Source organism: Dipodomys merriami, unplaced genomic scaffold (assembly GCF_024711535.1).
Source record: "Dipodomys merriami isolate MVZ:Mamm:240054 unplaced genomic scaffold, mDipMer1.0.p SCAF_115, whole genome shotgun sequence".
Classification (NCBI taxonomy): Eukaryota; Metazoa; Chordata; class Mammalia; order Rodentia; family Heteromyidae; genus Dipodomys; species Dipodomys merriami.
Window position 1 is genome coordinate 428,011 of NW_027202438.1, and position 15,319 is coordinate 443,329.

A 15,319-nucleotide genomic window follows, 5' to 3' on the forward strand; every position below is an offset into this window, starting at 1 on the left:
TGGACCTCCTAGGCCCAAAGTTCAAATCCCAGCACTGCCAAAATTCACCCTGATGTGAGAAGCCAGTCATTGCACCAGTTTTCCTGTGCTGTGTAAGCCCTGGGTCTCAGCTAGGATGGAGAATGTATACGGAACTCTATAGTCATGGGAATAGTTTGTCATCCAGGTCACCACAGTTATATCTGTTATCCTATACTCAAGAAAATACACAATACATGAATGAATAAGACACAAAATAAAAGAATGACTACACTGAATGCAAGATGCTGCCCATCCATGTATGGAAATATAGATCCTCTGTTTAAATGCTGAATTTATGACTATATTGGCCCCAACCAGGGCTTCATCTCAAGTCCTAGGAATGGCCTACCTCCTTAGTGCCTCACAGGTTTGTGTGTTCACCGTGACCCATTCACCAATTGAGCCTGCTAGGCCTTGAGTTCTAATCCCAACATTGCCAAAAGATTTACATTGATTTGAGAAGCCAATCGATCCACCCGTTTTCCTGTCCAATGAAAGTACTGGGTCTCAACGAGGATGGAGAATTCTATATAGACAACTCTATAACCATTCAAATGGGTTGTTATCCATGTCAGCATAGTTATATCTATCACCATACACAATAAAATACACAATACATCCATGAATAAGACACAAAATAAAAAGAATAATTACACTGAATGCAACATGCATACCACACTTGTAGGTAAAGAGAGATCCTATGTTTGTTATTTTGTCCAGTGCTGGGGCTTCAAATCAGGCCCTGGACCAGGCCTGACATTGTAGTCTTCAAGGATGGTGAGATTTCCCTTCCCCCAAAGTGCAACAGAGTTACCCAGATCTCAGTTCAAATCCCAACACTGACAAAAGATTCATTCTGTTGTCAGAAGCCAGTCGTTGAACATGTTTTCCTCTCCTGTGAAAGTCCTGAGCTTCCACTCGGATGTAGAATGCATAGGCAACCCTATAATTATGGGAACAGGTTGTCATCCATGTCCACATAGTTATACCTGTCACCATACTCAGTAAAATACACAATAACTCCATGAATTCGACACAAATTAAGAAGTGCACCGAATGCAAGATGCTGTCCACACAGGTATGTAAATATAGACCCTATATTTAAATTATGAATTCATGACTATCTGGACCTCCCTGGGACTTGACGTCAAGTCCTGGGAATGGCCTATCTGTTTCCTTGCTGACAAGCTGGTGTCCTCACCTTGACCCTTTCTCCAATTGGGCCTGATAGGCTCTGAGTTCAAATCCCAACACTGCTAAAAGATGAATCCTGATGTGAGAAGCCCATCGATTCACCTATTTTCCTGTCCTGTGAGAGTCCTGAGTCTCAGTTTGGATGGAGAATGCATAGGAAACCCTATAGCCAGGGCAATAGGTTGTCTTCCATGTAAGCACTGTTATATTTGTTACCTTACTCAGTAAAATACACAATAATTACATAAGACAGAAAATAAGGAGAAAAAGTACTCCAAAGGCAAGATGCTGTCCAAACATACATGTAAATATTGATCCTATGTTTTAATTATTAATTTATGACTATCGTGACCCACCCTGGGGATCAATGTCAGATCCTGGGAATTGCCTAACTCCTTTGTTGCTCACAGGCTGGTGTGGTCACTTTGAACTATTCACCAATTGGTCCTGCTAGGCCCTGAGTTCAGATCCCAGCACTAGCAACAATTGGATCATGCAGTAAGAAACCAAGTGTCAATTTTTTTTCCTTTTCTCTGAGAGTCCTGGGTGTTAGGCATGATGGAGAACACGTCTACAAATTTAGATTCCATGTGATAGGATGTCATCAATATAATAAAGGCAATGGGTGTCATCATAGTAAAATCAATGGTAAATAAATGAATAAAACAAAAAGTACAAGGAACAACCACACCAAACGTGTATGGACTGAACATCCATAGGTAAGTACAAATCCTGCATTTTCAATGTATATAAATAGCATGTTTTCCAAGGCTGGGGCTTGAATTTTGACTTAGAGTACAGGCCTGACTTTCTTATCTTCAAGTACGGTGAGCTTGCCCTACTAATGCAGTGCTGCAGATTTACCCAGAACTTGAGTTCAAATCCAAAGCCTGGCAGAAAAACGGGGTGAATTGCAAGCCAAGGAGCTAATTTCTTTTCATTATTTTTTGCTCAGTAGGGGCTTTGAACTCAGGTTGTGGTAACTCTGCCTCAGCTTCGACACCCTATGCTGGGGTGCAGCCACTGGACATACAGTAGATCCTGAGATCCTAGACCCCCAAGCCTGGTGTGGCAAAAATGTACAGAAAAAATGCAGCGAGATGGCCTTTTTATGTTTTCTTCCTTTGCACGGTGACCCTCCTGGGTCTGAATGACACTGTTACAAAGGGTACTTCACCTTGCATTGCTGAAGGTTGTCAGAGTATTGAGGAAGTCATAGGTCCACGTGGCAATGTAGGCCTTGATTTCAAATCCTAGTCCTGACACCAATCAATGGCAGGAAATACTAAGAGACTCGTTCCCATCCATGGGAATAACAAGGTAATATTATCAATGTCACAGTTGAATGAATTGATGGTGAATGATGCTCCTATAAAATTAGACAGCATCATTTCAGAAGACTGATTTTATTTAATATTTATGAAGCATTAAAATAATACTATTACTTACAGAATGTAATAATTTCAGGATATTGATTGATTTAGTTAATAGTTTGTTAAGAATGAAAACAATAACATTAATTATATGGAGGCATTATAAATATCCAAGAATTGGTAGGAATGTAGTCTATATAACCGAATAATGTATAGACATCTCTGACACTTTATAAGGATATATATTTATTAGTGTACTACCATCTGCATGTCAATCTGTTCTTATTTTGTCAACCACTGGGGCTCGATCTCAGGTACTCGGAACTGCCTGTCAGCTCAATTTGCCACAGGATGCCAGGCTGACACTCACCCATTCATGAATTGGGCCTTGTAGGATGTGAGTTCAAATGCCAGCACTCCCCAAAAATGAATCTTGTATTAAGAAGTTGATGCTGACACGTTTCCTTTTCTGTGAAAGTCCTGGGTGTCAGGAAGGACCTGCCATACATATGCAAACCTATATTCTATGTAATCAATGTAATCACTGTTCTATGAGTCATAATAGTCAATAAAATGAGAAGTCAATACATGAATAAAACAAAAAATAAAATAAAAAACTACACTGAATGCAATATAGAATCAACATATGCATATAAATATAAATCATATATTTAAAATGTACACAAATAGGATGTTTTCTAGTGGTGAGCATCGATTTCAGGCCTAAGTAACAGACTTTGAATTTCTTGAATTCAAGGAGGCTAGCTTCTCCTTTCTACACAGTGCAACAGCAGGGATCCCTAGGCCATCAGTTGAAATTCCAGTCCTGGCAGAAAAAAAAATAGCATCTCCATGCTATGTGATGCCCAATTCGTAGGTATTTCATTTGGCCTCCATTTAATGAATGTGATTGTTTAAATGCTTCATAAATTATTAATTAATATTGACCAGTGTCCTATAATGTAATTGTGTATAGTTTTATCCTCAAATCATTCTAGTACTGCCCATTTAATCATGATATACATCACATTCCTTTGGTAGTCATATGAATAGGAATGAGTTTCATAGGATCTCCTGCCATTTGTTGGTGGTAGGACCAGGATTCAAACTGTGGGCTCGAGCTCCTACCACATCAACCTGAGGATAGGGAACTCACAGGTCTGTCAAAGAACATCAGCAAAACCAATGATTAGCCAGGCATCAGTGGCCCCCAGCAGTCCTCCTTAAAACATAAAAGGTTGTGAAAGGAGGATCATGGTCAAAGTCACCCTAGACAGGAAAGCCCTTGAGACTCCTGTTGAATTAGTGCCAACAAAGCCAGAAGTAATGCCATGTGGCTCCAGTGGTAGAGAGCTAGCTTTGATCAAAAGCAACTCACAGATTGTGCCCAGATCCTGAGTTCAAGGTCTGGGAACAAACAGACATAGACAACAATCTGTGCAGCCATCCGGCTAAAGCAGGTCACCCTCTTGTCCCCAACTGGCATGGACAGAGTTCCCTGGGAAATGGGCTGCGTCATTTTGATTCCGCCCATTCTGCCTGCATCACAGGATTCCAGCCACACCCCCATTGTTTCATGGTGCTTTCTGACCAATGGGATACAAGAATGGTGGCCACGCCCACATTCCATGTCGACCAGTAGCACCATGATTCCCTCTGTTTGTTGACACCACTACCAGCAGTTGAGGAAGGTAGAGGTGGCTGAGTGGTGAGCAAGATACTCGAGGCCTAGGAGGAAAGGCCTTCCTCAGGCCCATCATGTGCCTGCCTGAGCCCTGGCCCCCTCCCCCCTTCCCCATGGAGCAGCATTTCAAACCTGGTGCTGTGTGCTCAGACCTCAGGCAATGGTGCAATGGTGTGCCACGAGCCAGCTTGCGGCCTTGACCTGGTCCTGGCTCCCCTGTCATCTGCTCAGGGCCTGAGTGTGTGTCATGCCTCTGCCATTGCTGCTTGCCCCACCTGTAGGAGCTGCCAACAGCTTCTGCCAGCAACACATGTGAGTGGCTGCCACACATCCCTGCACCTTGCACCCCATATCCCCTCCTCTCTGACCCGGACCCGCGCCTCCCCTGTGCCCCACAGTCTGGCCCCCGCCCTGCCACAAATGTGCCCCAGGGTTGGGGGTGGGTGTTGGCCCGAGGATCTCACCCCCATCCCCAGCGGTTAGTGTCCCAGGAAACCGGGAGATATATGGTTGAGGAGTGGGCGCCGGAAATCCCCTGGCCTGGAGAAGTGGGAGCCACACTGCTGCACATTTGCACCCTTCCTCTCCCTGGTGAATACCCGGTGGCTTTAGTCAGAGGTGGGGAGGAGCATGTCTACACCTGCCTTCTAGGGTATTTTTCTTTCTTTCTGGGGATGGGAGGTGTTGGATGCAGAAGATAGACACCCTTGCTGTGTGAGCCCTTGTGTTCTGTGTTCGGTCAACCTTTCACATGAAGACAGAGAGACAGAGAGACACATAGAGAGAGACATAGAGAGACAGAGAGAGATAATCTTTTTCCTTGTACAACCTTACTGTGCTCAGGGGTGTGATCAGTTGGCAAATTGCAGGTGCTGCATGGATGAGTCTTCTGTCACCGTTCTGGATGTGTGTGTGTGTGTGTGTGTGTGTGTGTGTGTGTGTGTGTGTGTGTGTGTGTGTGTGTGTGTGTAGAATTGGGTTGTAACAAGGAGGAAGAATGCTTTGGTAACTTCTACCTGCTATCTTTGAGGCATGTATGGGCTTCACAGCTGAGGTCTGGGGGCCTGGAAAGGTGTGAGGCTTGAAGGGGACACAGCACTGTTAAATTACAAGAACAAGCGATCTGTGTGCAATGGAGCTGGATACTCCCTTGAGCCTAATTGGTGGCAGTGGGAGATTTGGAGGACCTGGGAGTGTGGTCTGCAGGGGATGGCTTCCCAGGGGGACAGAGAGCATGACCAACACTTAGTAAGGATACGAGTTCTGCTAGTATGGAGCGCAACAGCATAGGTCAGACTCTGGGTCTTCTCATCATGACGTCTGATGGGCGAGGCCAACCCTATCTTAAATCTTGAGCTGTGATCTTCAGATCTCAGCCTCCTGAGTACCTAGGATTATAGGCATGAGCCTCTGACACTGGCACTCTGGTTCTTTTTGGTATATTAAGGTTAGACCTAAAGACCTTAGGCTTGCTAGTCAGGTCTTCTACAATGCGAGTCAAGCGTTTCTGTCTTGGGCTTTTCTGAGATGGAGAATTAACATATACTCAGGCTGGGCTGGATCATGGTCCTCCTATCTGTGACAGGCATGAGCCACCAGGCCCGGTCTAGTGTAGTTGGGAAGGTAGACATGTAGCACCACGCTCAGTCATTAGTTTAGATGGATTGTCCCAAACTCAGTCCACGGCAGCCGATTCTTGACCAGAGGTGAAGCTCTGGGTTGGGCCTCAACCATTGGACTTCAATCTCCTCCTGGTACAGTTGAGGAAACAAGGGATTAATATAGAGGGATCTCTGCAGCAGAGACAAGCACAGAGGGAGGGGCCATCTGATCCTGTTCTTGGCAATTCTGTGACCATATGATAGGAAGAGTCCCAGAATGATCTCAGATGGTGTGTGTTATTAATGGTGAAACAGGTATAGGATTATGAAACAAAACATGGATCTCTTTCTTTATTACCCTATCCCCATGAGTAATGGGATCCTTCATTTTGTTCACTTTTGAAGCTGGGGAAACTGAGGCACAGAGAAACCAGGTGACCTACTAATGACTCCTAGCTGACAGGAAGCTCGGCCTGACTTCTCTGCCATGCTCCTTAGGACAATGGGTGCTATTCAGTCCACTTCTTGTGTTGGGAAGTCCACTTCTTTTCAGTCATGGGGCTTGAACTTTGGGCCTGGGGCAGCTCCCCGAGCTCCTCAGCTCAAAGCTAGCACTCTACCACTTGCGTCACAGCACCACTTCCAGTTTTCTGGTGTTTTTTGGAGAAAAGAGTTTCACAAGTGTTCCTGCCGGGCTGGCTATAAACCACGATCTTCATATCTCAGCCTCCATTGTACTTAGGATTATAGGCCTGAGCCACCGGCACCTGGCTTAAGTGTAATTCTGACCTTCTTTCTTTCTCTTTCTCTCTCAGGAACTGATTCAATGGGTGCTGGAGGAGGTGGCCGAGCATCCCCATATGGTTAGAACCAAGGTGGCCCTCTCATTCTGGAGGTAGACTGTGGCAAAGACTCTGTCATGCTCACTCTGTTGTACCAGCTCCATGAGGTAATTCCCTCTTTGCCCTCGCTACACTGTGACAATAATCCATTGTCCAACTAGCCTTACTGGACTCAGTACTGTGTTCAATGCTCTTTTCTAGCAAAAATTTCTTGTTAAAATTATGATACATAGTTACATAATGAAAATGTAATGCCATCTTAAGAAAGTCATTTAGGGTTCTGGGAATGTGGCTTCATGGTATGGTGATTGCCTAGCATGCATGAAATGCTGGGTTCAATTCCTCAGTACCACATAAATTGAAAAGGAATCACTGGAAGTGGTCCTGTGCCTCAAATGGTGGATGGTTAGACTTGAGGGGGAAAAAAGCACCGAGTTTTAGCTCCACGACTGCCAAAACAACAACAGCAACAACAAGAACAACAGTCTAAGTGAGATTTGGAAACTCTTTTGGCAAGTCATCACACCAAAAGGGCAGAGGCTAATTAACAGTTGTGACAGAAGAGAAGGAATAACTCCTGATGGAAAGAAAAAATGATAGTAACTAAGGTATAGCAGAAACCGTTCTAGGAAACCATTTTTGGATATTGAAGAACTAGTTATCAACTAGGCTTATTCCTCATTGCCTTTAGCATTCAAAATCTCCTAGGCTAGTTCTTAATCTCTGTGTGATAAATGTATCTCCTTCTATGCTGTTCTTTCATACCTGATCTCCTTTGCTTTCTAAAAATCTGTCTTTCTATATTTCTCTGTGAACATTTTCTGATACTAAATACACTTACAAAGATGGAAGAGGATGCTAATGTAAGAGTCCCATAGCTCATGGGTCATTAATGTAACAAAATGGGAAAGGAGGACATATTTATTGCTAACTCAATCATTCTGACAAGCTTCAATGTCACATCATTTGGTTCAGATTTCCATTCTTTGTCTACATAGTGACATTAAGTGCACATAAATGCAAATATGAGCCGGGTGTTGATGGCTCATGTCTGTAATCCTAGCTACTCAGGAGGTTGAGACCAGAGGATTGTGGTTCAAAGCCAGCTTGGTCAGGAAAGTCCATGAAACACTTACCTTCAATTAACTCCAGAAACTCGGAAGTGGTGCTGTAGCTAAAGTGGTAGAGTGCTCAATTTGTGCTGAAGAGCTGAGAGACAAGGCCCAGGATCAATATTCAATAATCACAACCAACAAAAATTACAAATATGGCTTTAAGTTTCCCTCAAAGGAATGATGAAGTCAATAGTAATCTTCCCAAATGATTTAGTAGTGCACCTACTTTTGCTGAGTTATTTTTTATGGCTTCTTTGCTAAACATATTCTCTTCTTTAAAAATTGCCAAATAGTAACTTTATAATAAACTTCATCTAATATTTCTTGGTTCAAAAAGAAGTACATACAGTTGATGTCACTTAGCTTTCTTACTGTCTTAGTTCAAAGCCAACCAAGGCAAGAGAGTCTGTCAACCCTTATCTGTAATTAAACACCAAAAAAGCCAGAAGTGGAGGTTTGGCTCATGCAGCGGAGTACTAGCTTTGGGCCAGGTGGGAAAGAAAGACAACTGGTTAGGGACAGGGGACAGTCTCTAAGTTCAAGCCCCAGAACCAGCACAAACTAAATAAACAAGGAAACAAAACAAACCCTGGGTATTTCTTTGGGACTCTCCTTAAAATAGTGGTGGTCTGAAAATAGGCTGCTTTTTCTGATCATACTCACTGGATCCTGCTTTTTTGGAATCCTTATTGCTATGGAAAACTCAGGACCAGACTAAAGGAATTGATAACTGATTCCTGCAACAAGAGAATCATCTCAGGAGTGAAACATCCATCCATAAGACACTTTAAAACCTCCATATTTTTGCTTCTTTGCAGTAGAACATTTTTAAAGTAAAGTGACTTCCTTTTGTTCTATACTGGGCTTCAAATGACACATTGTTTCCTTTTGTAATACTCTCAACCAGAAGTTCACAGACAAGTTTTATATGAGTAAAGGACACACTCACAAAAGTCAGGGACAGAGTTTCCTTCCAGCCTAGGATCCTTTTCTTATACAATAAAAAAGAAAGCAATAGTTAACTTGAACTTTGTCATTTCTCTATGTTCAATTCCTCTCCTAGGATCAGTTTCCACATCCAGTAACAGTTACTTCCACTTTCTTCCAGTAACAATCTATGGTGCTGCTCCAGAAAAAAATGAATGTTTTCTGGCTTCATTGAAATAGCACAAGGATACTTTTGGCCATGAGGTAACACGTGTTTCAGAGACAACTTAGTAAAGAGAAATGAAATTTAAATTGCTTATAAATACATTATCCATGAGAACATTTTGTTCAAACTTCCTATGTGCTCTGTAAATTAAGGTGAATTTTAAATAGGAAGAAGGTTCTCAGATCATTTTTGTGAGTCTATGTGCTGTGCATTAATTTCCCAAGTGTACATAAGTTAAGAGTAAGACAAACAATAGCAATTATAGGAGAAAAAGAATTTCTGTGTTTATGTATAAGTGTTCAATAAAATATAGAAGACTCAACAAATAAGAACACATTGAAAAAATAAAGCCAAATCCAATATGTAGATTTATGGGAGTGATATAGAGAAAGCATTACTCCTAAGTGGAACATGAAGCATGAGGCCACTGCCTTTCTAAATCACGCTTGCTAATCACGTAAATGTGCAAAAAGGAGAATGGAAGAATGATTCTGTTTCCAATGCAAGTCAGATATAGGAGAGTAGACACATAACTGGAAAAAAGAATCCATCTTGAGAGAACAGGAATTATACTAGCAATGAACCTGGTGGCTAAGATCACATTTCTTTTTCTTTCCTTTTCTTATATTCTTTTTGTTGTTGTTTTTGTTGTTTGTGGCACTTGAAATATAGGACAGGTTGCTGTCCCTCTGAAATGCAGCTCAAGGCTAGGGCTCTTCCACTTGAGCCACAGTGCCACTTCCAATTTTCTAGTAATTATTGGAGAAAAGAGCCTGCAGGACTTTCCTACCCGTGCTGGCTTTAAACCCAAATCCTCAGATTTCACAACACCTTGGTTTATGATCACATTTCTAACAGCGTACACTCAGGATATGTAATGTATATGTTCATCTATCTTTATATGAATTCTTGAGTTAAAAATCTGAGCTACAGGTTAGACTTTACACTCCCAAAAGTGTTTGAAGTTTAAAAGTTGATACTCCTGGAAAAATAAAACCTAAGAATGTAAAGGAGTCTGGGAAGTTCAATTTGCATCCAACTTGGACAGTATGGGCTTTGAGAAAGTACATATAATTAATCAGCCAAAAGCTGGAATACCAGTCACTAGCAACATTGCTGAATAACAGCTTTAGGTTTTTGCATACATACATACGAACATACACATACACACAGAGGCACATATAGGTGCACACAAAAAGACACAAATGAAACAACTCTCAGAATATGTATAAAAGTTAGAAAACAATAGAAAATAAGTCCTGAGTAAGATTAGAATCAAATGATAATTTTAAATATTAGAAAGCCTTCAAGTGAACTTTCCCCCAGAAGTTGATAATATTACATAGGTAGGGACCAGAGATAGTAAGAAAGTCAAGTAATCATTATTATTATAGGATCCATGGTGGAATGAATCAGGGAACCCTGCAGGTGCATCTGAAAATGTTCATATCCTGTGTCAAATGTTAAAACATCTTTGAAAATAGTACATAAACAGTCTGAGCATTCAGTCTAGTGGATAAGATCATAGGAGAAGTTCAGAATTGCTAGTCTGTTTCTAGATTAAATAAACAATGGCAGGGCAAAGTGCTACAAGCTTGGAATTGTAGCACTCAATTATTCTACCTGGACCAGGTAGAATAATTTTGTCTCATTAAAACAAACCAAACAACAAAAAAGGAATACACAGTTGGAAGTTTGGGCTAATTTTGTCATTATGTTTTGAGAAGTCAAGTTTCCTATTGAATGCAACTAATATATATCCACACTTGTGTTTTAAATGCTCTCATCATTACAGATGAAAAATAGATCATGATTCCCATCCAAAAATTTGCAAAAGTAAGTAAGCCTCATTCTGTTGGATTCCAAATTAATGTTGAAGGATTACAAAAGCTTAAATCTGGAGAAATAGCAAAGATCGTCTAATGTAGGACTTTGTAGACCTTGTTAAATTAGAATTTAGATTTAAAATATATTTTTTGGTTTTGTTTGTAATTTCATATTCTATAGTATACTACAAAATTCTTTTTAAGTAGAGGGATTAATTGTTAATTTCACAAAATATTCTGGCATTCTATTTGTCTAGATATTCTTTCAAGAGAGTTATAATTAGAACATAGTTAATAGATAATTCCCACAGTTCATGTATACTGTGTTAATGTGAATAATCTAGACAGAGTTGCCAAAAATGGATGACATTAATTTATACATTTAGAAAAACCAATTTTTTAAGTGTTTGGTTTAGTATGGTATGAAGAGAGTAATTGTGTGACATCTTCTTTCTTCTACCTATTTGTAAAACAGGAAGTCATTTCCTTATTCACGTACCTCTGTATACATGGAGAAAAATGCTAGGTTTGGGGTTTGTTTTCAATTTTGTTTTTGTTTTATTGGTTCATCCTAGAGCTTGAACTCTTGGCCTGGACAGTATCTCTGAGCCTGTTGATGCTCAAGTCTCGTGCTCTACCACTTCAACCTCAGTGCCACTTGAGTCTGGCTTTTGTGGAGAATTTTTTTGGAGATAAGATTCTAAGAAACCTTCCTGCCTGGGTGGGCTTTGAACCATAATTTTTTTTATCTTAGCATCCTGAATATCTATGATAGTTAAAAAATATAAATATAAATAATATTTGCAAGTGTTCTGATCTCAAGAATACCAGTGGAGGAAAAATGATGCAGCTGAATGTATTGTGGTGTTCTTTTCAGAACAAGGAGGGTGTCACATTAGCAGAGGTGTAGTATTTTTTCAAAATAGAGATAAGGTATTCATGATGTGAATTAAGGAATTTTAAGGTGCCCCTTAAAAGTTGGAAACTGTTGGGCTAGGATGACTTTATGGCATAAATCTTGGGACTGATGGTCATAGAAAAAATAGCTTACGCTGATAAACAATAGCTTACTCTTGAAGAATTAATTATTACACATACTTCATAGTTTTATCCTCTACCAGAATGTGGCTATTTTTCTGTTGACTTCTCAGTCTGTAACACCCCATTGGAAACTAAATCTATTGCAGAATTATATAACATGCAAACAGGTACTGTTTGGAATCTCTCAGGAATGTTTAGAATTTAAAAATGAGTAGTTATTAGTCATAGGAATTTTGAAGAACACATATATTCTGTCCTATTAACTACTTACTTTTAAAAGTTATGGGTTTCCATAGCATTAAACAGTTTTCTGTTTTAGAATGAGAAAGTACCAAATTTATACTTTTTTGAAAAAATTGGCAAGTATATTGTGAAATTATTGTCTAGTTGAATAACATTCAAGTTGATGACCCTCTGATAAAAAAGGGGTAATTAATTCAAATTAGATGCCAAATAGTACTGATTTTTAAAAGATTACTACATAAAGAATATTATTTCCTGTGCCAATACAGTGAAATTATATTTTATGCAGTTTGTTTTTCAATTTTATTATCAAAGTGATGTACAGTGGGGATACAGTAATTGTAAGGTATTAAATAATAACTTTTCAAATTTGTTAACCTTCTCTCATTTTTCTCACAGTTTTCCTTCACCCCTTCATCCCTCACAAGTTGTAATGTACATTTCCAATATATTGTCTTGTGAGTATTGCTATTGCATTGGTTTCCCTTTTGTCCTTTGTCTCACCATTATGCTTTTCCTCTTCCCTTCACTAATCAAGGTAAATGTATATACAATACAAAATGATATACCGGAAGGATAAACCATAGGGGGAAAACCCAAAGAAAACCGAAATCACATAGTTCATCAAAAACAACAACCACAAATGAAAAAATCTGGTTCCATATCTTGGAATTAATTGTGCTTAGCATCAGCTAATATGGTTATTTATATACATAACAAAGCCACTGGAATATAATACCTGCCGGGATACTATATCACGAAAATAGCATGTTAACTTTTTGATGGTAATGGTGGAATTAGGATTGGTGAATTCGTGGTTCTGATAAAGGATTTTCAAGAGTTTTAATGTTATGACAGGTAAATTTTAATTGTTCAAAATTTTAACAACTTAGCCTATTACGAAAATTGAAATTGCCTGGAAGAATAGTCTTTTCATGCAAAGAAATCCAAGGAGACTTAGTAGAGAGGGAGCAATGTGAATGAAGATGGCTCTTTTTCACACTAAACAAACAAACCTGTAAATCCTGTAGGGTCCCTTGGAATTGTCCTTACCCAGGAAATATATTTTCACTGTTTGAAACAAAGTTGTATTGGAATTTAAATTCAAAGTTCTTAAAAAAAAATAAGGCATCAAAATTTGTGAATTTACCTTTAATTATCAAAGAGTAATTCTCTGAAAAAGATAATTTGTGTCAAAATATTTAGGGAGAAAGTGACCTTCACAATGAAAGTAGGTGTTGGGATTACACAATTTTTGTTTGTAACACTTTCCACAATGTCTTTGGATGTGAAGCAGTGAAACACAGAAAAAAATCTGATCGGATACTTCAAACCAATGATTTCACATTTCTAAGTGGCTCACAAAAGTAATATCCTTATTAATATGAGATAGTGAAGACTTCTGTTATTACATATGCCAAAAAGTTCAGAAAAGAATTGAGCAAAAGGAAAAGTTAATAAAAAAAGAGTTTTCTTAGAAGACTTAGTTAAGCATATTGTATTCAGCAGTGAAGGGAGGCCAAAACTTTTTGATATAAATTGTGTTAGTATTTTTACTCCCTAAAGTGAGATTACAGAGCCTATTTGGCTCACTACAGTGCAGAACTGATTGAATGAAGACATGAAAATAAATTCCACGCCAAATGAGGCAACTTAAAGAGTTTTAAAAGAGAAATAATGAAGATTTAACAGTGGTGGAGCCCATATAGTCCTTCAGCTTCACTAGACATGAAGCCAAGAAGCTGTGATTAATTGGAACTCCGGCAACAGCTAAGAGGAGGACATAGAAGTAGGACATAGAAGCATTGTCCTTTTGTAACAGACACTGTCTTCCAAGGTATGGGTCATTCAACTCTATTCTCCTCCATAAATCTTGGTGAACAAATGCAAGACCAAGAGAAAAATAATCTGTTGAAATAATTTTGCCTAGAATAACTTCACTGTTACTGATATGGTATCTAAGGAGAATCTTAAGAGAGAAGATAAAAGTGCAGTATTTTTTGTTTCCTATCAGCATCTTGTTAGGAAAATATATCTTTGAACTTAGACAATTCTGATTGAACCAACAAGTGATGGAGTACTTACTTTTGTGGGCACTTTAGACACAAGAAGTCTTTTAAGGTAAAAGAAAAAAATAGCCAAATATTTGTGATCACAGCTTCTAGGTCTGTATTCTGGAGACAAAGTTTTACAATAGATTTCTCCTCATTAACATAAATGTTGTTTCATAGCAACCAAATGCAAGAGGGATATTTAATGGACTCACTTGGCCAATTAAACATCATGAAAGAAGAAAATGGCAAATAATATGTAATGAATTATTTTGCCAGAAGAAAGAAGGAAAAATATAATTCAAAATCAATTGACTTAAAAGTATGAAGAAAGAGTAGTGAAGAGAGATTAGAGAAAATATAGAGTATTGTTTTCTCTCCAGTGGAGTAATGGGTTCATGATCTTGTTTCTTCCACTCTAACCTCACAAGCTACCAAGTGTGTCACAGGACTGGATTATCCAGTTCAGACAGAAATCTCGTAGAAGAAAGATACTATTTGCAGCAGATGTAGGTGATTTATAACCTTAGACAATCTATTTAATTCTGTTCAAAATTCTCCCCTATCCCAAACTTCCCTCTTTGAACAGTTTTGTTTGCTTTTCCCAAGACTGCCCTTCATTAATAGATTAAAATTTTGAAAGGTCATATTCATACTCTCTGGAGATTGCTGTTTGGTTGTAATTTTTCTGTTTTTTGTTTCTTGTGTTTTTTAACTGAATTTTAAAAGGTTGTGCAATTGTTTTACAATTAAATATATCCATCTAATTGTCCAATGCTTCTAGATAGGAGTCACTCTTTCCATCATTCTCAACCAACCCTTTCCAATTTACCAATTTCCAATTACCAATTTCCAATTTACCACTTCCCTTATCATATGTGTACATTGAATATTCTAGCTGTACTTGCCCCTTGTTCATTTTTCATTCATTCTATGTCTTTACTATAATTCCACTATGGTTTCAACTTCCTGATAGTCAGTGTCAAACTGTCTATTAATACTTTGAATGGTTTATATGCATTCCATGGACATTAAATCCTGCATATTCTTGAACTGATGTCAGCTTATATTTCCATAATTGATTTATCTGCAGCAACAATTTGCTGGAGACTGGAGAGGTGAAGCACCTAAACAAGATTTTATTCTCATCCGTTTGGAAGATTAATCTTTCGTCA

The 15,319-nt window shown here is 39.0% G+C and overlaps 1 long non-coding RNA gene across 1 annotated transcript; it reads left to right on the forward strand.

The window, feature by feature from the left end:
- Nucleotides 1-6,715: 6,715 nt before the first annotated feature.
- On the forward strand, nucleotides 6,716-12,532 carry LOC138822778 (uncharacterized). Its single transcript, XR_011370623.1, has 4 exons — nucleotides 6,716-6,822; nucleotides 8,939-9,021; nucleotides 10,779-10,819; nucleotides 12,493-12,532. It is a non-coding gene; the product is annotated as an uncharacterized lncRNA (long non-coding RNA).
- Nucleotides 12,533-15,319: the final 2,787 nt, after the last annotated feature.